The following is a 17270-nucleotide window of genomic DNA, read 5'->3' on the forward strand; positions in this document are numbered from 1 at the left end:
GATTTAGGCTCAGGTCATGATCTTTCAGCTGGTGAGATCGAGCCCTGCATCAAGTCCCTGCATGAGGCTTTGCACTGATAGTACAAAGCCTGCTTGGGATTCTCTCTCTCTCTCCCTCTCTCTCTCTCTCAAAAGAAAATAACTTAAAGAAAATAGACACATATATCAGTGGAACAAAATAGGAAGCCCAGAAATAAGCCCATTCAATAAATATTTGAGTACCTTTTATGCCAGGCTTTGTGGTATGAACTGGGGATACAATAATGAACAAACAAACACAGCCCCAACATTAGTTTTCAGAATCTTGTGATGATCCATATTATGATATCCAGGGACTAGAAGGAAATTCACTGAAATATTCACCAAATACTCAGAGTTCCCTCCCGCCCCCGATAACAGTAGTATGGGATAGTGTTTTTGGTATTTTTTATTTCTCAGGCTTTTTTTTTTACGTGTATTATTTTATATTTTTAAAGCCATAAAAATAGCTTCTACATTCTTTGGGTATTGAACTGTAAAAATGCCAGATCTGTATTTCACTGTATCATGAATCTGATGTGGTAGAATGGGAATTCTTTTTTTTAAGCTTATTTATTTATTTTTGAAAGAGAGAAGCAGAGAGAGAGAGAGAGGGAAAGAGAGAATCCTAAGCAGGCTCTTCGCCGACAGTGCAGACCCTGATGTGGGGCTCGATCTCCCAAACTGTGAGATCGTGACCTGAGCTGAAATCAAGAGTCAGACACTTAATCATCTGAGCCACCCAGGTGTCTGGAATGGGAATTCTTAACCTAGTGATTCTCAGACATTATTGTGTGTAAATTGTACCTGAGGCTTTAATCAATTTCAGAGACCTGGGACCCATGCGGGTCTCCGGTGAAGACCAGGAATACAAATTTTAAAAAGCATCACAAATGATACTGATGCAGGCAGGTGACCCATGGACCACATTTTGAGAACACAAGTCCATCAGGTGCTCCGGGAAAGCTTTAGTCTGTTTTTCTAACAGCTTTAAGGGAAAAAGACGTGTGATAGCCAGTGTCTAAGCTCTGCTATTTGCTGGCAGGAATTGTGCCATGGATGTCGTCTATACCTTGCAAAGTACGCCAGGTTAACACAGAAGGAACTCTAACACTTTATCTGCTGCTTCCCATTACCATTTAGCCAGATAACTGTTATTTTACATTTGTTGTCTAAAAACGTAGCTAGAACCAGAAGGAGATCTAAAAAGTTACCTATGTCTGGGGCACCTGGGTCGCTCAGTTGGTTAAGCATCCAACTCTTGATTTTGGCTCAGGTCATGATCTCACCATTCATGGGTTTGAGCCCTGCGACAGGTTTTGCACTGAGCAGGGAGCCTGCTTGGGATTCTCTGTCACTCTCTCCCTGCCCCTCCCCTACTCACGCTCTAAATAAATAAATAAACATTTTTTAAAAGTTCCCTATATCGTATCTATTTCTTAAAATACTATTTTATGGCTTTCCTTGTCACTAAAACAAAGGAGACATCATCATATGCAAGAGGGTATTTTTTTTCCCACCCATATCTCATTAAATAGAAAAGGAAGTGGTTCTACCTCTATAAACACAAAACTGGGAGGGTACCTTAATATTCTAATCAGAGGAAACACGAGAGTCCTCTCATTTATCTATCAATAAAAATATTTTAATATGCCATCAACATTCTTTTATAGGATTTTCTTCCTTTTATTTTTGCTCTCTTATATAGATTACACAAAAACTGGAATATACTTATGTTTCTTTAGCTGTAGGGCATGCCTACATGGAGCGTGTGCATCAGCTAAGGCACAGCAATAACAGAATTGGAACCTAATTATGCGTTAGGCACTGACATGAACACAGTGCTATAGGAAATGATCATTAGCATAATCTAAGAATCTTAAACCTAGGAATAGAGATCAGACTCCACATATATATGTGTGTGTGTGTGTATGTATACATATATACATATATATGCGTATATATATGTATGTGTGTATACATACATATATGTATATGTGTTTATATATATACATGTATTTTGCTAGGTGAAGAAAGTCTATCTCAGAGAAATTAGAGAAGACCAACAAGTAATAGGTCATAGTCCCAAAGCCTGATCTGCCCCCTGGTTCAATGTCCTCATTGTAACTACTGCCTCTCCAGCTCTAGCCTTCTAGTTCTCATCAAAATTATGAAGTGGGAAAAACTTTGTTTTCCATGAGTCTAATATTTTTGTGTGGTTTCATCTGAAGCATTCCTCCTTTGACACTTAGCACCACTGTATTTTATCCTAAGAAAAATACTCACTTATAATGTGCCTTTAACTTAATATAACGCCTTTCTCCAGGGTTTTTGTATTTGTTACGTCGGATCAATCCTGGTAAGAAGCGTTTTATGTTGATTTAGTTAGACATGTTGACTGAGTACCATGCTTCAGTACAATGTTCTAGAGCGGGGATCGGCACACTATAGCCACGGGCCAAATTTGACCAACTGCCTCTGTTTGTAAATAAAGTTTTATTAGAACACAGCCTTCCCCATACATTTACATATTGTCTATGGTGACTTTTGCACTAAAATGGCAGAGTTGAGTGATCGTGACAGAAACTGCATGGCCTGTGTTAACCTTAAAAACAAAACAGTTATTTTACCAGCAAAAAAAAGGATTTATTCGGGAAGAGCAGAGAATTGCAATTTCAGACACGCAAGCTACAGCCAAACCACAGGTAAGTCCATCACAGGAGAGGAATATTACTTTTATGGAGAAGAAGGAGGAAGTTGGGAAGGGTGTTTTTGTTTTTGTTTTTTTAATGTTTATTTTTGAGACAGAGAGAGACAGAATACGAGCGGGGGAGGGGCAGAGAGCGAAGGAGACACAGAATCCAAAGCAGGCTCCAGGCTCTGAGCTGTCAGCACAGAGCCCGATGTGGGCTCAAACTCACAAATGGTGAGATCATGACCTGAGCCAGTGACAGATGCTCAAACCCAGCTGAGACACCCAGGCGACCCTGAAAGCTGCAAATCCTCACATATTTACTTGGCTCTTTACAAAAACATGTGGCGATCCCTGTAGGAGCAAGATACAATAAATAAGACCTTGAACAATATAGGTAGATCATTTTCTCTTATGAAGCCTGTATTTTATAGGAAGAAGACAATAAACAAAATAATTTTAGAGAGAAAAATGTCATAAAGAAATGATACTATGGTAGAGAGTTGACTTGGTGGGAGGGATGCTTGAGATAAGATGGCTAGGAAAGTCCTCTCTAAGCAGATAGTATCTCAATGGCAGAACAAGCCAGCTATGGAGCCACAAGTAAATCTGGAGGAAGTCCCTCTAGGTGGAGAAACCAGCAAATGAAAATACCCTGAGAGAAAAACTGGGCTTGTCTGAGGAACAGGAAGGTGGCCAGAATGTCCAGAAGTGTGACTCAGGTGTTAGAGTTGGATGCAAGCCCATCATCACCTTCACCCACTCTTGTAGGTGGAGATCCATATATTTGTTGACACCATGGCCATTAACCTCTGCCCTGCGGCCCTACCGTTGAGGATCTCAGCCCTAGGGAACCTGGTCCTGGAAGGACATTCTCAGATGATGTCTTCTGGTCAGCTGCAGACATCCCAGTTCAGGAAACCATAGTGGAGCCATTACTTTGTACTCGTACAGCCACTTACCTTTTATCTTTTGTCTTTTTGTTATGCTCCTTTAATTGATCTTATTTACTTGAGGCATTCATTCACATTTTGTCTTTACCATTGTCTTTAAAATATGCTGGTTCTGTTAAATTGCATTTATTTCCTTTGAATATTCTTTTAAAAAGCTCTTTTATGAATGTCAAGTAGCACAGGCATAAGGTGAGAGTGCCTATTTCACAAGGAAGGGGAGTTGTCCCAAGGCAATAGCCTTTCCAACACACATCATAGAGTGGCTGTTTCTACCTCAGGTGTACCTTCCATGATTAACCCCAGACAGTAGTCCCCCAGCCTCTTTTTGTTGCAAACCTACCCCATACTTAACATGAAGCCTAGAAATCAATTGAGGAAAGAGAGAAATTGCTGATTAAAACCCAACCATTCAGGGGCTCAACCTGGGTGGCTCAGTCGGTTGAGTGTCCAACTCTTGATTTTGGCTCATGGTCCTACAACTATGGCATCAGGCCCCAAGTTGGCTCTGTGCTGAGTGTGGAACTTGCTTGAGATTCCCTCTCTTTCTCTCTCTGCCTCTCTCCCCTGTTTTTGTGCTCGCTCTCTCTCTAAAAATAAATAAATAAGCTTAAAAGATAGCTGATCTATAAGAAATCATTTTTACATTATTGTAAATGATTGAGATGTTAACAATGTAAATGTCATAATGGTAAAATTTGCACGAACAGATAAAATGCGTTAGACTCCTCCCCTGACTATGCTTTATCTTAGACTGATTTGCCCTGCACATTCTTTCTCTTCTCTTCCTGAAAAAAAAGATTTTCAATACTAAAACCATATACGCCAACAAAAAACTCTACCCAAAAATATTGATTCCACCTAAATGAAAGCAGAAGTTGAATGGTTTGAGATGACAGGGGAATAAAAAATAGCTGGAGGAGTAGAGTTTTATTAGAAATTAGCTAGCGCGTTGTTATATCTGTTCTAGTTGGTATTCAGTGAGGATACAGGATAGTAATCCCCAAATAGTGAACATTTTATTTGACCAGTGTATTGGTGAATGGGTCTTCTAGACAGGATAGAAATGAAGAATCTAAATGAGGTGCAGATGCTTGAAGAGCCTTTTACCTGACCCAGATGTCAACCACATGCATTACTACAACCCAAGCAACTTCTTCAACATCTGGGAAACAGACCAAAGGGATCCTAAGATTCATCCGGAAGCTATTGCAGGCAGCCTCAGCTTATGACCTCATCATTCTTTTAGCTCAAGTGTGGTATTTGCAGGTAACTATCGGGTATCTAATATAAACCATGCCAAATGACTGACAACAGTAGATGAGGAAACTGGGGTCTAAAGAACGGAATTAGTGTACCGGGGTCACATAGGCAGTCGGGAAGTGGGGAAGCCAGGATGCAGTCTGAAGCCTGTTGGATTCTTTCTCTGACACCATGCTGTGTTGAATAACCCTATCTTTGAGAATCCTGATAAATTTGGCAGAGAAACTCACTTTCTATGGTTCAGAAGAGGAGATGAAGTGTAAACTTTATGGCGATTTGATTTTTTTTCATTATGAAAAATTTCGAGCATCTACAAAAGGAGACAGAATAATAATGAATGTCGATGCATCCCTCACTCATCTTTAAAAATTATTTATGCATGGCCAGTCTCATTTCATCTATGCCCCTACCTATTTCTCTCCGTTCTATAATTTTGGGGTTTTTTTTTCTATTATTTTCAAGCAAATCCCAGATATAATCATTTGTCTGTAAATATTGCTTTTTTTTTAAGTTTATTTATTTTTGAGAGAGAAGGGGGGAGGGGCAGAAAGAGAGAGAGAGAAAATCCCATGCAGGCTCCATGCTGGAGCAGTGCAGTGCAAAGCCTGACCAGGGACGGAATCTCACAAACCATGAAATCAAGACCTGAGAGGAAACCAAGAGTTGGACGCTTGACCGACTGGGACCCCCAGGTGCCCCTGTCTGTAAATATTTCAGTATGTATCACTGGAGACAAGAAATCTTTTAAAAACCACGCACAATCACAAACCCATTATGATATGTTAAACATTAACCATAATTTCTTAGTAGCATTAATTACAGACACTGAATGTGCAAATTTCCCAAATTTGTCTTCACATTGCAATTGGTTGATGTATCTTTAAGTCTCTTTAATCTCCGCTCTCCCCATCTCTTTTCATTTTCTGGCAATTTGTTTGTACAGTAGAATTTCCCACAGTGTGGATTTTTTTTTTTTTGACAGCATCCCCAGGGTACAGTTTAGCATGTGCTTCTGACCTCTGTGTTTTTGTAAAATGATAACCGTAGCTAGCTCTGGAGGCTTATTCAGACTCAAGTTAGAAATTTTTGGCAAGACTGCTTCAGAGATAATAGCGTGTGTTTCCATCAGGAGGCGTATGATATCCAATCGTGGCTCCTTTTGTGATGCTTTGGCACCCGTGGTTGATGCCAAGTGTTTACATCCAGTCATTCATTAGGGTTTGCGAAATTGTGATAATCTAGTTCTGTCATTCCTTCTTCGTTTATTAGCTAGGATACTTCCAGAAGTTTGCCCATATATGCTCTTTGATTACCTATGGTTGCATTTGCATGGGAAAGACGAAATAAACCCCAATGTTTCTAGCAGCACTTTCAGCCATAGCCAAATTATGGAAAGCACCTAAATGCCCATCAACTGACAAATGACTAAAGAAGATGTGGTTTATGTACACAATGGAATACTACTTGGCAATGAGAAAGAGTGAAATCTGGCCATTTGTAGCAATGTCGATGGAACTGGAGGGTATTATGCTAAGTGAAATAAGTCAGGCAGAGAAAGATAGATACCATATGTTTTCACTCATATGTGGATCCTGAGAAACTTAACAGAAGACTGGGGGAGGGGAAGGGAGAAAAAGAAAGTTACAGAGAGGTAGGGAGGCAAACTATAAGAGACTCTTAAATACTGAGAACAAACTGAGGGTTGATGGGGGGTGGTGGGGAAGAGGGAAATATGGGTGATGGGCATTGAGGAGGGCACCTGTTGGCATGAGCACTGGGTGCTGTATGGAAACCAATTTGACAATAAATTATATTTAATATAAAATAAAATAATAAAGTAAGGAAAAGTCAAAAAATAAAAAAATTTAAAAAATAAAATTTTACAGTGAAGAGCTGGTTCCCTAGCAATGTAAAAATTCAGAGAGAGTTCAAAATTTAGACATGGAGATAAGTTAAGAATGCATAGCATTTGGAAATACTCATGTTAGCCAGTGTCAACAAGGCCACCTTAACTATTGTTGCCCAACTTGCTTTTTTAAATATATACCATGTTCTATCTTAACTAGAGTGACTTTCAAGGATTTCTTTATTTATATAAGCTCTGAAAAGGAAAAAAATTAACAGGAGACTTTAACGGGATTGATCCTTTCCAAGGGAAGAGGTCAGAATGCAAGAGAATGAGTCACGGGAGAATTTTTAAAATAGTATTTGGTTCTACCATTAAATTAGTTGGATAGAAAAGTATATAAGGCAATAATCTTGATTCTAATTGGTCCCCACTCTAACTAGTTCTGTTAAAGATAATTAGCAATTACTTTTGTTCTACAAATACTTCAGCTTATATCAGAATTTGCCTTAAAATGCTAATTTCAATGGTCTTTTTAGCTTCTGTCACATAGCAAACATTCAATTAATATTTAATATACACTTCCCTTCCCCCCTTTTTTCATGACTATATGCTGCCTAGGGTTTCTGTGACATCCTAATAAGAATCTCATTAGATTCAAAGGCCTTTGAAAAATATAGTTTTATTATTGGCTAATAGAAATGCAGTTTCTGAGCATACAATATCATTTATATAAGCAATATCATGAAAAAATGTGACATTACTTTGTTGAGGCCTGCACCAGGCCAGCGCTGAAGTGTTTACCAAAACAATGGAAGACATATTTCTAGCTATCCTATGTTAAGCATGATGGCTGCGTTAGGAGTCAGGGTTTTGTGCGTTCTAGCATTATCTCCCCATTTCCGATGGAGGACCTTAACATTGTACTAGCAGCAAGAAACCCTGCCTGAGCCAGTGCCCATGGGATCTGTTGAGTTCTAACATTAGCTGCAATTCACTGAACTAGGAAAACTTACATATGTGACAGCATGAGATAAGTCTAGCCAGCAAGTGTGTGGCCCAGAAATTTTACCAATGAAGTAGATAAAATTTAGCTCTTTTGCATTTCTATTTTTTGTTCTTAAAAATACACATACTTCAATTCATGTGTACCTGTGCTGATCGTCCTTCCCATAGTGCAACTGAATGAAGCATGGCTATGTGTCCAATAGAACTTGTGCTCACCTGCTTTTTATGTGAAGGTCTACAGCTTTAAAAGGCAATACACCAATAGCTAAAATTCCTGGTGCATCGATTTATATCATTTCTAATAAGCCAAAGTCACTACATTCTTAACTTTGATACATAGTAGTCATTAAGGACCCTATATGTGGAGGATGGCCTCTTTTACCATATGGAGGACTCATTCTGCTCCCCACCAACCCTCACTCTCACCTCCAAACTATCTAGCAGGTACTGAACTTGTAAAATGAACTTCTGCCAACGACTATACATAATTTCATCATCCAGACTAAGCTGTATTCAGTAACCAGACTACCTCCCAGAACAGAAGCATGCCCTTTCATAAGACTACTCAGAGCATAAGAATAAACACAAAGGCCTGACCACCTTTTGAATTCCTTAAACAAATAGTTTCAAACAAACTGATATCCTTTGGAACAGGCTGAGTTAACAGGTCAATAGCCTTTACTTCAGGAAAAAGAAAAAAACAAGTAGAAAAAAAAAAACACGTTTTAATGAGATGGCTCAAGATCCTTGATTCTGCCAGAACATAGGTTGCAAATCAATATTTAAAATATGAAATAGTAGAGACCAAGGGAGACGTACATAGTCTCAGAGACCTCTAAAGGACATCTAAGAAAGTCTTCATGAAAAGAAGGTAATAGCAACTTTTAATTCTTAGCTTAAATGAGGAGAGCCGAGGAAATAAACTGTTAGCTTTGAAAGAAGACAGAAATGCTTACTATGTGTCTTCTGGGACACGTTGTAAGGGTCATTAATGGACGTCCATCTACATTCTGTCTAGTAGCATTATCTTGACCCACTGATACCAATCAAAAGCCTAATTGAGAGATTTTTTAATGGAAATTCATCATTTTTGTAGTCTTATTCAAATAGTCTCTATCCATTCCTGTATTAAGCCAGATCTTTAGAAAGCTGAAGACAGGGACCAAATCAAATTGGCCCCGCTAAACTGTTTGACTCAAATGAAGTTGGTATGATAGCATCATTTTGTATCAAGAAATGCCACAGGAAACAGCCCTATGAAATACTTTGTTGTGTTTATCTTAAAGTAGCTGACTTTTTTTGATTGATTGATTGATTGATTGATTTAGAGCAGGGGATTGATTGTGAGCAAGGGAGAGGGACAGAGGGACAGAGAGAGGGATAATTGCTAGCAGGCTCCACCCTGAGTGTGGAGCCTGACCCAGGGCTTGATCCTGTGACCTTGGGATTATGAACTGAGCTGAAATCAAGAGTCGGATACTCAACCGACTGAGCTACCCAGGCACCCCAAAGTAGCTAACTTTTCAAGTTTATTTATTTTGAGAGATAGAGACAGAGAGAGTGAGTTGGGGAGGGACAGAGGGACGGGGGAGAGAGAATTGCAGGCAGGCTCCGTACTGTCAGCACAGAGCCTGACGCAGAGTTTGAACTAATGAACTGTGAGATTACGACCTGAGCCAAAACCAAGAGTCTGAGGCTTACCTGACTGAGTCACCCAGGAGCCCCCCAAAGTAATTGACTTTTAAAAAACTATTTTTTCTGCTAGAAGGGTGCAGAGATAAAGATACTTACAACATACTTTTCTCTGGCTTTAGTGTATATGTTGGTACTAGAATAATCTTCACTTAATCTAGTTACCATAATAATCATCAACATGAATTTTAAGGAGTTAATCAGCAAATGCATTCAGGAAAGCCAAACCTCATTCATTCATTCACTCATTCATTCCTTCATCCATCCATTCAACGCGTTTCCTGAGCCATTTCATGGTGTATTTGCCACATTCATGCCTTCTTTAGTAAAGAATCTCTTCAAATCTTTTGCCCATTTTTTACTGCATTGTTTGTTTTGTTGTTGATGAGTTTTGACAGTTTTCCATATATTCTGGATATAAATCCTTTATCATATATGTACAGTTCAATATTTTATTCTATCTATCCTATGGCTTCTTTTTTCTGTTTTCAACAATGCTTTTCAAAGAGAAGAAATCTCAGTTTTGATGAAGTCCAAGTTATTCTTTTATGAACTGTGCTTTCGGTATTGTATATAAGAAATATTGGGGCGCCTGGGTGGCGCAGTCGGTTAAGCGTCCGACTTCAGCCAGGTCACGATCTCGCAGTCTGTGAGTTCGAGCCCCGCGTCGGGCTCTGGGCTGATGGCTCAGAGCCTGGAGCCTGTTTCCGATTCTGTGTCTCCCTCTCTCTCTGCCCCTCCCCCGTTCATGCTCTGTCTCTCTCTGTCCCAAAAATAAACGTTGAAAAACAAAATTAAAAAAAAAAAAAAGAAATATTTGCCTTCCCAGAGTCACAGAGATTTTCCCCTTTATTTTCTTCTGGGAATTTTGTAGTGTTATATAGTGTTACAGTTTACATTTAGGTTGATGTGGTTCATTTTTAGTAAGTTTTTATATTTGGTGCAAGAGATAAGTCAAAGTTCTTTCTTCTTTTCTTCCCCCCCGCCTTTTTTTTTTTTTGGTATGTGGATGTCTAATAGTTCCAGCACCATTTGTTGAAAAGATCATCCTTTTTTTTCTTTTGAGTTGCCCTTGCTCCTGTGTCAAAAATCAATTGACCATATATGTGTGGGTAAACATCTGGACTTTCCCTTCTGTTCTGTTGATTATGTGTTTACCTTTTCACCAATACCAGACTGTATTGATTACCATATCTTTAGAGTAAGTTTTGAAATCAAGTTTTGAAAGTTTTCCACTCTCTTTCTCAAAATTGTTTCGGCTATTTCAGCTCCTTTTCTTTCCCATATAAATTTTTAGAATAAGCTTATTAATGTTACACCAAAATTCTGGCAGAATGTTTGACTGGGACTCTGTTGAATTTGTAGATCAGTTTGGGGAGAATTCACACCTTAATAATATTAAGTTTTTCTATCATGAAGTAGTATTTCGTTTCATTTATTTATATCTTCTTTGACTTTATTCATCAATGCTTTGTAGTTTCAAGCATATCTTGCATGCATTTCATTAGATTTATAACTAAGTATTTAATGTTTTTTTTGTTCTATCATAAATGATTTTTTAAAATTTCAATTTATGGGGATGCCTGGGTGGCTCAGTCGGTTGAGCGTCCGACTTCGGCTCAGGTCATGATCTCACGGTTTGTGAGTTCGAGCCCCGCGTCGGGCTCTGTGCTGACAGCTCAGAGCCTGGAGCCTGCTTCAGATCCTGGGTCTCCCTCTCTCTCTGCCCCTTCCCAGCTCATGCTCTGTCTCTTTCTGTCCCCCAAAAATGAATAAACATTAAAAAATTATTTTTAAATAAAAAAAATAAAAAATAAAATTTCAATTTATGGTTGTTTGTTGCTAGTATATAGAATTACCATTGATTTTTGTGCATTGACATTGTCTCTTGTAACCTTACTAAACTTATTAGTTCTAGAAGCTTTTTTTGTAGATTCCTTGAGATTTTCTACATATATGATCATGTCACCTGTGAATAGAGGCAGCTATATTTCTTCCTTTTTATCCATATTCCTTTTATTTCCTTTTCTTGATTTATTATACTGACTAGGACCTCCAATATAATGTTGAATAGGAGTATGACAGCGGAAGTCCATTCCTTGTTCCTGATATCAGGGGTAAAGCTTTCAGTCTTTTGCTACTAAGTATAATGATGGTTGTTGGGGTTTTTGTAGATGTTCCCTATTAAGCTGAGAAAATTCTCTCTTTTCTTAGTTTGCTGAGAATTGTTTTCTATTATTATTATAAGTGGATGTCAAATTTGATAGTTTTGGCATGTTTATTGACATAATAACATAATTTTTCCTTCTTTAAATCTGTTGATATGGTACATTTTATTGATTAATTTTTGAATGTTGAATTAACTTCAATTTCCTGGATAAAGTTTGTTCGGTCTTATATTGCTAATATTTTGTTGAGGATTTTTTTTTTATATCTCTGTTCTTGAGAGTTATTATTCTATTGTTTTCTTCTAATGTCTTAGTCTGGTTTTGATATCAGAATCAAGTTGGCTCAATAAATAAGTTGGGATGTCCTCCCTTCTTTTCTTTAAATTTTTTAAAAATATTTATTTATTTCCAAAGGAGAGAGAGTCGGAGCATGAGTGGAGGAGGGGCAGAAAGAGAGAGAGAGAGAGAGAGAGAGAGAGAGAGAGAATCTGAAACAGGCTCCAGGCTCTGAGATGTCAGCACAGAGCCCAATGCAGGGCTTGAACTCACCAACTGCAAGATCGTGACCTGAGATGAAGTCGGACGCTCAACCAACTGAGCCACCCAGGCACCCCCTCCCATCTTTTCTATTTTCTGGAGAAATTTGTGATTTTAGAACTGATACTATTGTTCTTTAAGATGTTTTGTAGTATATAACATTGAACTCATCTGAGCCCAAAGTTTTCCTTCTTAGAAAAATTTCCAATGTGAATTCAATTTCTTTAAGACCTAGGACCATTCAGATCATTTATTTTTATTTGAGTGAGCTTTGATAATTTGTGTCATTCAAAACATTTGTCCATTTTATCTAAATTGTCAAGTCTGTGGGCATAATTTTATACATGATCATATTTCCTTATTGTTCCTTAAATGTTTGTAGGATCTGTAGTGATGTTCTTTCATTCATTCCTAATATTGGTAATCTGAGTCCTCTCCTATATCCATGATTAGTTTGGCTAGAAATTTATCAGTTTTATTGAATTTTTCAAAGAATCAGCTTTTGGTTTCACTATTTTCACTGCTGTTTTTTCTGTTTTCAATTTCACTGATTTCAGCTCTTCTTTCATTATTTCCCTCCTTCTCTTGTTTTGAGTTAATTTACTTTTCTTTCCCAATTCCTTACGGTAGAAACTTAGATTATTGACTTAAGTTTTCTTCTTTTCTGATATCAGTATATATGGTATAGTTTTTCCTCTAAGCATTGCTTTAGCTATACCCCATACATTTTGATATGTTGTTTTTTCATTTTTATTTGATTCAAAATATTTTCTACTTTCCCTGTGATTTCCTCTTTCACCCATATATTGTTTAGTAATATTCCATTTCCAAAGATTTGGAGGTTTTCCAGATTTTTCTTTGTTATGGATTGTAGTTTAATTCTGCTATGGCTAGAAAACATACTACATATGGTTTTTTAATTCTTTTAAATTTGTGGAAACATTTCAGAATATGAATCTATTCAGTTAGCCTGGCATCTGGCCTATCTTGGTGAAAATGTTCCACATGTACTTGAAAACAATGTGCATTCTGTCATTTTGGGTGGAATATTGGCTTTACCCAATGTCAGGTAAGCAAACTGGTTCACAGTATTATGTATTCTATATAATTAGGTTGCCCTAATCTTTTATTTATCACAGGCTACCTTCAAATAATACTCTACTGCTTCTCACATAGTATAAGAATGTTATGACTATATGCTTCCAACTCCCCATTGCTGTGATTGGCATGTATTTTTCTTTTATATGCCACAATTCTACAGTCCACTGATATTATTTTTCTTTAAGTAATCAATTATCTTTCAGCACAATTAAAAACAAAATGTCAAGAAGAGAGTTAAAGTGGTGGAGAAGTAGGGGATCTACATTTTCCTCATCCTTCAAACACAGCTGTACTAAGGTCAGATCACTTGGAACACCCAGGAAATAGATCTTCAGAGAAGCAGAAGGATCTCCACAGTTGGAGGGAGAAAGCTTGGCAGAATGGAGGTGCATGTATGTGAGCTGGGGGAGATAAAACAGTGGGGCTAAGGAAGAAAGGGAACCCTTTCTGTGGAAAGACAACAGGGAGAGAAAGAGAGAGAGTTGTGAAAGTGTGGCATCAGCACAAGAGGAAATCTCTCTGGACCATGGAATAGAGAGGGAGAAGTTCTGAGTGTATATATTCTTTTCTGCAAATAGCCTTTGAAGCTGAAACGCTGAGGTTTTGGAAACACTATTTTCTTCCAAGCGGAGCTGCGGTGCACACTCCTGGGGAGGAAGAAGCTATCCTGAGTGCATAGCATGGTGTAGCAATCTCCAGGGTACGGTGAAAGAGAACAGTCCTCTTCCTAGAGTACTCTGGGAGAGGGTTTATTACCTCCCCAAGGCAAAACTCCCTGAAGTTGCCAAAGGCCTTTCATCAGCAGGGTGGAGGGGGTCTACTCCAGAGGAGAGGAGTGGATCTGCATCTTTCCAGGTCCTTTAAGACTTCAGGTTTTGAATCCCAGCCAATCACCAAAGGGAAGGTGCAGGGAATTGTGGTGCAGGGCAAGCTGATTGCCCTTGCTATTCTGTGAGGGCTGCCTGAATAGAAAGAGTTGAGATCCTCAGTCCGGGGAGGAGAGATGGGGGGGGCGCCATTTTTCCCTCAACACCAATGTGATTGGACTTCAGAGAGCAGCAAAGTGGCCCCTGGTGGAGGAGGGACACACTTATACCAAACCCCAACCCCACGTGCCCGGCAACTGCTTATCTACTGGAGCAAGACTAACTGTCCCAACACACCCAGCATCTCTTCCAGGTCAGCACAGCCACCACCCCAGAAACCAATAGACAACTCTTTATTTTTCTTTTTCTCCTCCCTCTTCTTTTTTTTCTTTTGGAATCATGCTCATGGTTTATGACTTTTTTTTGTCATTTCTTATTGTATAGTTTTAACTTTTTGATCAGACTTTTTTTATTCTATTCTTCTTCTTCTTTTCTCTTTGCTTCTATTCTTTTCTCTTTCTTTCTTTTCCTTTCTCCTTCCTTGGAGTCAGCCTTATAGTTTTTTGATATTCTGTTTGTTTGTTTTTTTCTCCCCTTTCCATTTTCTCTTTTTAGGGGCTAGCCCTCTTTCTTCCCCCCCCCCCAAGGTTACTTCAACAAACAAATAAAAAAACACCTAGTTAAAGATCCAAACACTCAACCACTACAAGCAAGGAGGAGCCTGGCAGAGGACTGACCAGTGGGATAGAGCAGCCAAAACACAAAAGCAGAGTGTATACCACGTAAACTAGAAACACTTCGTGAGGTGCCAGGCCCTTGACAGTGTATGACCCCTTTTTAATATGGTAGTACTGTCAGGTGCGGGACACATAACACACTTACAAAACGTGCAAAAGACAGAAACCTAGCCAAAATGATCAGACAGAGGAATTCTCCCCAAAAGAAAGGTCAAGAAGAAATCACAGGCAGAGACTTGCTCAAAACAGATATAAACAGTATATCTGAACAAGAATTTAGAACAAAAGTCATAAGACTAGTAGCTGTGCTTGAATAAAGCATGGAAGACACCTGAGAAACCCTTGCTGCAGAGATCAAAGACCTAAGGACTAGTCAGGATGAAGTCAGAAATGCCAGAGCTGAGATGCAAAATAAACTAGTACAGTGAGAGCAAGGATGGAAGAAGCAGATGAGAGAACAGGTGAAATAGAAGATAAAATTATGGAAAATGATGAAGCTGAAAAAAATAGGGAAAGGAGATTACTAGGTCATGAGGAGAGAATTAGAGAACTAAGTGATTCCATGAAACAAAACAATATCCATACCATAGGAGTTACAGAAGAAGAGCGAGAAAAAGGAGCAGAAGTTTTATTCGAACATATAGCTGAGAACTTCCCTAATCTGAGGAAGGAAACAGGCATCCATGTCCTAGAGGCACAGAGAACTCCCTTCAAAATCAACAAAAACAGGTCAACACCATGACATATCATAGTGAAACTGGAAAAACACAAAGATAAAGAGAAAATTCTGAAAGCAGCTAGGGACAAAAGGTTCTTAACCTACAAGGTTAGACACATAAGGTTAGTAGGAGACCTGTCCACTGGAACTTGGCAGGCCAGAAGGGAGGTGGCAGGAAATATTCAATGTGCTTAATAGGAAAAATGTGCAGCCAAGCATCCTTTATCCATCAAGGCTGTCATTCAGAATAGGAGAGATAAAGACCTTCCCAGACAAAGAAAAACTAGAGGAGTTCATGACCACTAAACCAACCCTACAAGAGATTCTAAGGAAGACTCTGTGAGTAGAAAGCAGCAAAGACTACAAAGGACCAGAGAATATCACCACAAACATGAAATCTACAGATAACACAATGGCCCTAAATTCATAGCTTTCAATAATCACTCTGAATGTAAATGGACTAAATGCCCCAATCAAAAGATATAGCATATCAGAATGGATAACAATAACAAGATCCATCTATATGCTGCCTATAAGAGACTCATTTTAGACTTGAGGACACCTTCAGATTGAAAGTGAGGGGATGGAGAACCATCTCTCAAGCTAATGGAGGTCAAAAGAAAGCTGGAGTAGCCATACTTACATCAGACAAATTAGATTTCAAAGACTGTAACAAGAGATGAAGAAGGGAATTGTGTCATAATTAAGGGGTCTATCCATCAAGAAGAGCTAACACTTGTAAATATTTATGCCCTCAACTTGATAACCCCAAATATATAAATCAATTAATCACAGACACAAGCAAGCTCATTGATAATAATAGCATTCTCGTAGGAGACTTTAACACTCCACTTACAACAATGGACAGATCATCTAAACAGAAAATAAACAAGGAAACAATGGCTTTGAATGACACACTGGACCGGATGGACTTAACACATGTATTCAGGACATTTCATCCTAAAGCAGAAGAATATACATTCTTCTCACGTGCACATGGGACATTCTCTAGAATAGATCACATACTGGGTCACGAATTAGCCCTCAACATCTACAAAAAGATTGAAATCATACCATGAATATTTTCAGACCACAACACTACGAAACTTGAAATCAACCACAAGAAAAAAAATTGGAAAGCTCCCAAATACATGGAGGTCAAAGAACATCCTACCAAGAATGAATGGGTTAACCAGAAAACTAAAGAAGAAATTAAAAAAATACATGGAAGCAAATGAAAATGAAAACACGACAGTCCAAACCCTTTGGGAGGCAGCAAAGGCAGTCCTAAGAGGAAAATACATTACGATTCAGGCCAGCTCAAGAAGCAACCTAACCCAAACCCTACACCTAAAGGAGCTAGAAAGGCAGCAGCTAAGAAAGCCCAAAGCCAGCAAAAGAAGGGAAATAATAAAGATTAGAGCAGAAATAAATGATATAGAATCCAAAAAAAAAAAAAATAGATCAACGAAACTAAGAACTGTTTTTTTGAAAGAATAAACAAAATTGACAACCCTCTTGCCAGACTTCTCAACAAGAAAAGAGGACCCAAATAGATAAAATCACAAATGAAAGAGGACAGATCGTAATCAACACCACAGAAATACAAATAATTATTATAGAACACTATGGAAAATTACATGCCAACAAACTAGACAATCTGGAAGAAATGGA

Source organism: Acinonyx jubatus, chromosome B2 (genome assembly GCF_027475565.1).
Source record: "Acinonyx jubatus isolate Ajub_Pintada_27869175 chromosome B2, VMU_Ajub_asm_v1.0, whole genome shotgun sequence".
Classification (NCBI taxonomy): domain Eukaryota; kingdom Metazoa; phylum Chordata; class Mammalia; order Carnivora; family Felidae; genus Acinonyx; species Acinonyx jubatus.